General features: G+C 35.6%; 1 non-coding gene across 1 annotated transcript; it reads right to left on the bottom strand.

Annotated features, from left to right (window-relative positions):
* Positions 1 to 270: 270 nt before the first annotated feature.
* Positions 271 to 374, bottom strand: LOC133240807 (U6 spliceosomal RNA). The gene has a single exon (XR_009734403.1). It is a non-coding gene; the product is annotated as a U6 spliceosomal RNA (small nuclear RNA).
* Positions 375 to 6,090: the final 5,716 nt, after the last annotated feature.

The raw sequence follows: 6,090 nt of genomic DNA on the forward strand, positions 1-6,090 counted from the left end.
CACATTGACTTATATGAGGTCCTCATATTTTATATATTAACTGCCTGTCAGATACACAGTTTACAAATTCTTTCTTCCTTTCCACAGAGTGTGCTTTCAAGTTTGTTGTAGTTCCACTTGTTTGCTTTGCTTTTGTTGCTTGTGTTTTTGGTGTTTTATCCAAGGAATAATTATCAAGAAAAATGTCAAGATTTTCCTCCATGTTTCCTTCTAGGAGTTTTACCATTTAAGATTTTGAATTTAAGGTTTTTTTTTTTTTTTTAATAACAAAAATATATGGAATGGTTCATAAATTTGTGTGTTATCCTTTTGTGGGAGCCATGCTAATCTTCCTGTTATAGTTCCAATTTTAGTAAATGTATTCCAAAGCAAGCAATTGAGTTTAAGTCATTAACCCTTTTTGAGTTGATTTTTATGTACAGTATAATATTAGGATCCAATTACAGTTTTTTGCATGTGGACATCACTTTTCCCAGAATCAACTGTTGAATAGATTATCCTTTCCCCATTTTGTATTTTCAAAATGCTTGTCAAATATCAGTTGCTAAAATATGTCTTTAAGTTTATAGTTTAGTAGTATGTATATTTTAGCAATACCATTCCAATTCATGAACACAAATTATCTTTTCATTTATTTGTGTCTTCTTCATTTTCTTTCATCAATGTCTTATAGCTTTTGGTATACAGATATTTCACTTCTTGGTTAAATTTATTCCTAAATATTTTATTCTTTCTGATGCTATTTTAAGAGGAATTGTTCTCTTAATTCCATTTATTGAGAGTTAGTTGTGAATGTACATAAATCCAGCTGGTTTTTATATGTTTTTCTACCTTTTACTGTATTTGTTGATTTTATCCAATAGTTTATGTGGAGTATTTAGGATTTTCTTTTACTTATAAAATGCGTCATCAGCAAAAATATTATTTTCCTTTCTCCAAATCAGATGTCTTGTCCATTTGCCCTGGCTAGGACTTCCAAAATGGTGTTAAAGAGAAGGACAGGAGGGCATGGGCATCCCTGTTTTGTTCTTGATTTTAGCAAAACTTTCAATGTTTCACCATTGAATATAATGTTAGCTATCAGCTTGTCATATAAGGCCTTTATTATGTCGAGGTACATTCCTTCTCTATCCAATTTCTTGAGAACTTTCATCATGAAAATGTATTAAATTTTATCAAATGCTTTGCTTGCATCTATTGAGATAATCATGTGATTTTTAATCTCTATTCTATTAATGTTGCACATTGCATTGATTGCTTTATATATATTGAACCATCCTTGAATCCCAGGCATAAATCCAACTTGATCACGTATTGGCATTTGATTTCATTTAGTTGTATTCTCTCATAGCTCACTGAACTTTTTTTAAGATAACTATTTCTAATTCCTTCTCAGACAATTCTTAGACCTCAATTTTTTAAGAATCGTTTACTAGAGATTTATTTTTTTTTCCCCTTTTTGGGATCATATTTCTTAAAATGTTGTGTTTCTTGTAGCTCTTCATTGGTGCCTGTGCATCTCTAAGTCTTTTCAGACTGGTTTCATCAAAAAAAAAAAAAAAAAAAAAAGACCTTCACCAATCAGACTGGCTAGAGATTCTAGCAAACTTGGAACTTTTCTATGAATGTACATGTTTTACTCCTCTTATTTCTTCCTGGAAGATAAAAGGTTGTACAACTTTTCTCGGTCTCAGAGTTGTCCTGGCTACAGTAAGCCTCCTGTCCCTTTCCTGAGACAGTGCACTAGAAGGCAGAAACATAGGATGCACACTCAGCTCCTGTCCCACCCTCCTTTCTTTAAACATTTATTTATTAATTTTTGGTTGCTCTTTGGCTTCGTTTTTGCTGTGCCCAGGTCTTCTTAGTTTTGGAGAGTGGGGAGTACTCTCTAGGTACAGTGTGTGGGCCTCTTGCTGCGATGGTCTCTCCTGTACAGCACACGCTCTAGGTGCACTGGCTCAGTAGTTGTGGCACACAGGTCTAGTTGCCCCATGACACGTGGGATCTTCCTGGACCAGAGATAGAACAAGTGTCCCCTACATTGCAAGGTGAATTCTTAACCACTGGACCACCAGGGAAGCCCCTCTCCCTCCCTCTTGATGAACAGGTCTCATGATTGAGCATCTTCTCCCAATGTCCACAGAGCCATAATTGTTGCTGAGAGTCATTTGGTCCTTTTCCCTAGGCCAGTGCACTGAAATTCTGGGCCTTGAGTGGAAGCTCCACTTCTGTTTCTCCTTTCTGAAGGAAAAGTCTCAATATTATGTCCCTTCTGTGAATTTTTCAGGGCCATGCCACCTGTTGAAAGCTGTCAGCCCCTTCATTTTTTCTTAACTGACTCCAAATGTTGGGACTATGTCAATGCCCTCAGCATTGTGGGTGAGATTATATAGTAACAGGTCTCTCTGAAAGTGGCTTGAGGGTTGTTGCATAGTTAACTCTTTCCACTCATGGAGAAATTGATGGCTGAGGGTATTTCTCTTGCTCCTAAGTTATGCTGGTTTAGAAGAGCTGACACAGGTTAACTGAAATTGCTTTTACAAATTTCAGTGTGACTGTTCTCAGTTTTGAACTCATTTAGGGTACTGCAACTATTTAACTGGATTCTGGAGTTTTCATAAAGGTGTTTTGGGCCTTAAAGTGTTATTAAATTAGTGCATCTGTTGGCTGATGACAGCTGGGACTTCCTATTCTGCCTTTTTGCTGAGATCACTGCTTCAAATCTTTTTTTTTTTTTTTAATTGGAGGCTAATTAGTTTACAATATTGTGTGGGTTTTGCCATATATTCACATGAATCAGCCATGGGTGTATGTGTGTTCTCCATCCTGACCCTCCCCATCCCATTCCTCAGGGTCATCCCAGTGCACCAGCCCTGAGCACCCTGTCTCGTGCATCGAACTTGGACTGGCGATCTATTTACATAATATAGTATACATGTTTCAATGTTATTCTCTCAAATCATCCTACCCTCACCTTCTCCCACAGAGTCCAAAAGTCTGTTCTTTACATCTGTGTGTCTTTCGCTGTCTCGCATATAGGGTCATCATTACCATCTTTCTAAATCCCATATATATGTGTTAATATACTGTATTGGTGTTTTTCTTTCTGACTTACTTCATTCTGTATAATAGGCTCCAGTTTCATCCACCTCATTAGAACTGATTCAAATGCATTCTTTTTAATAGCTGAGTAATATTCCATTGTGTATATGTACCACAGCTTTATTATCCATTCATCTGCTGATGGACATCTAGGTTGCTTCCATGTCCTGGATACTGTAAACAGTGCTGCGATGAACATTGGGGTACAAGTGTCTCTTTCAATTCTGGTTTCCTAAGTGTGTATGCCGAGCAGTGAGATTGCTGGCTCTTATGGCAGTTCTATTTCCAGTTTTTTAATGAATTTCCACACTGCTCACCATAGTGGCTATACTAGTTTGCATTCCCACCAACAGGGTAAGAGGGTTCCTTTTTCTCTACACCCTCTCCAGCATTTATTGTTTGTAGACATTTTGGTAGCAGCCATTCTTACTGGCATGAGATGGTACCTCATTGTGGTTTTGATGTGCATTTCTCTGATAATGAGTGATATTGAGCATCCTTTCATGTGTTTGTTAGCCATCTGTATCTGTATGTCTTTGGGAAAATGTCTGTTTAGTTCTTTGGCCCATTTTTTGATTGGGTCATTTATTTTTCTGGAATTGAGCTGCAGGAGTTGCTTGTATATTTTTGAGGTTAATTCTTTGTTAGTTGCTTCATTTGCTATTATTTTCTCCCATTCTGAAGGCTGTCTTTTCACCTGGCTTATAGTTTCCTTCGTTGTGCAAAAGCTTTTAAGTTTAATTAGGTCCCATTTGTTTATTTTTGCTTTTATTTCCAATATTCTGGGAGGTGGGTCATAGAGGATCCTGCTGTGATTTATGCCGGAGAGTGTTTTGCCTATGTTTTCCTCTAGGAGTTTTATAGTTTTTGGTCTTACATTTAAATCTTTAATCCATTTTGAGTTTATTTTTGTGTATGGTATTAGAAAGTGTTCTAGTTTCATTCTTTTACAAGAAAAACTGGTTGACCAGATTTCCCAGCACCACTTGTTAAAGAGATTGTCTTTAATCCATTGTATATTTTTGACTCCTTTGTCAAAGATAAGGTGTCCATAGGTGTGTATATTTATCTCTGGGCTTTCTATTTTGTTCCATTGATCTATATTTCTGTCTTTGTGCCTGTACCATACTGTCTTGATGACTGTAGCTTTGTAGTATAGTCTGAAGTCAGGCAGGTTGATTCCTCCAGTTCCATTCTTCATTCTCAAGATTGCTTTGGCTTTTCGAGGTATTTTGTATTTCCATACAAATTGTGTAATTATTTGTTCTAGTTCTCTGAAAAATACCGTTGGTAGCTTGATAGAGATTACATTGAATCTGTAGATTGCTTTGGGTAGTATACTCATTTTCACTATATTGATTCTTCCAATCCATAAACATGGCATATTTCTCCATCTATTTGTATCATCTTTGATTTCTTTCATCAGTGTTTTATAGTTTTCTATATATAGGTCTTTTGTTTCTTTAGGTACATTTATTCCTAAGTATTTTATTCTTTCATTGCAATGGTGAATGGAATTGTTTCCTTAATTTCTCTTTCTGTTTTCTCATTGTTAGTGTATAGAAATGCAAGGGATTTCTGTGTGTTAATTTAATATCCTAAAACTTTATTATATTCATTGATTAGCTCTAGTAATTTTCTGGTGGTGTCTTTAGGGTTTTCTACGTATAGAATAGTGTCATCTGCAAATAGTGAGAGTTTTACTTCTTCTCTTCCAATCTGGATTCCTTTTATTTATTTTTCTTCTCTGATTGCTGTGGCTAAAACTTCCATAACTATGTTGAATAATAGTGGTGAGAGTGGGCATCCTTTTCTTGTTCCTGACTTTAAGGAAAATGCTTTCAATTTTTCACCATTGAGGATAATGTTTGCTGTGGGCTTATCATATATGGCTTTTATTATGTTGAGGTATGTTTATAACCTCTAATCAAGGTTTTTAAAGAATCCTAACCAAAATTAAGTCTACTCATCATTGGGATAAAGCCTTTTTTAACCCCAAAACTCACTTTGTTGTAGGATAACACCTATAAAAATATAATTACCAAATACCCTTTGTGAGTGGAAAAAAAAATTACTCCTTTTTCACTAGTCTATCTCAGTTGCATGATTACCTATATATCTGAAATGAGTTTATACATTTTATATTCCCCCTGAATATGCCAAAATTTTACAACTGAAAAATCATATTGCTACTGTACCATCTAGGTCCACATAGATTATTTAAGAATCAGAACAGGATATAATAAGTGTTCTGGTGCAATTACAATGGTTCAAAAATTACAATAAGGGCTCAACCCACCTGTTTTTGAAAATACAGAGGTGAAAATATTTGTATGATAGCTACCATTAAGGAAGAAAATTCATGAGGTCCTATGGTCCTATATTTTCTTATATTTTCTAATCTTCAAGATGTAAAGGTTAATCATTGAGGTTTTTTGTAAGGTGACCCACAGCTTATGCAAATGAGGCAGATAGGCATTGTTATGGATCAGTATTTCCCTAGAACAGCAGTCCCCTTCCTTTTTAGCACCAGGGACCAGTTCTGTGGAAGACAATTTTTCCACAGCTTAGGGAAGGGGGATGTTTTCAGGATGATTCAAGCACATTACATTTATTGTGCACTTTATTTCTAATCTAAAGCTGCTGCTAATCTAACAGAAGGTATCAGTCTGTGGCCCAGAGGTGGAGGACCCCAGCCCAAAATACCTGAGGTGATTCAGGCCACCACATTGTGGGGAAATTGGATTTAGGCTTCTATTATGGTGGAACCAACAGATGAATCAATTCCATATTTTTGAAGGCAGCCAGTTATTATTGAACAGAGAATTCAGTGATTCTACTTAAAATAACATTAAAAAGAGAGGTCTAGGAAGAAATATTTTTGGAAGTAGAATCTTTCTGTTGTTAAGTTGAATTATCACCAAGTTTCATGACCTTAATTCTATTACAAAAGTCCATTTTTACAGATTCAGTAATTGGAAAATTAAA

This window comes from Bos javanicus, chromosome 28 (assembly GCF_032452875.1).
Source record: "Bos javanicus breed banteng chromosome 28, ARS-OSU_banteng_1.0, whole genome shotgun sequence".
Classification (NCBI taxonomy): Eukaryota; Metazoa; Chordata; class Mammalia; order Artiodactyla; family Bovidae; genus Bos; species Bos javanicus.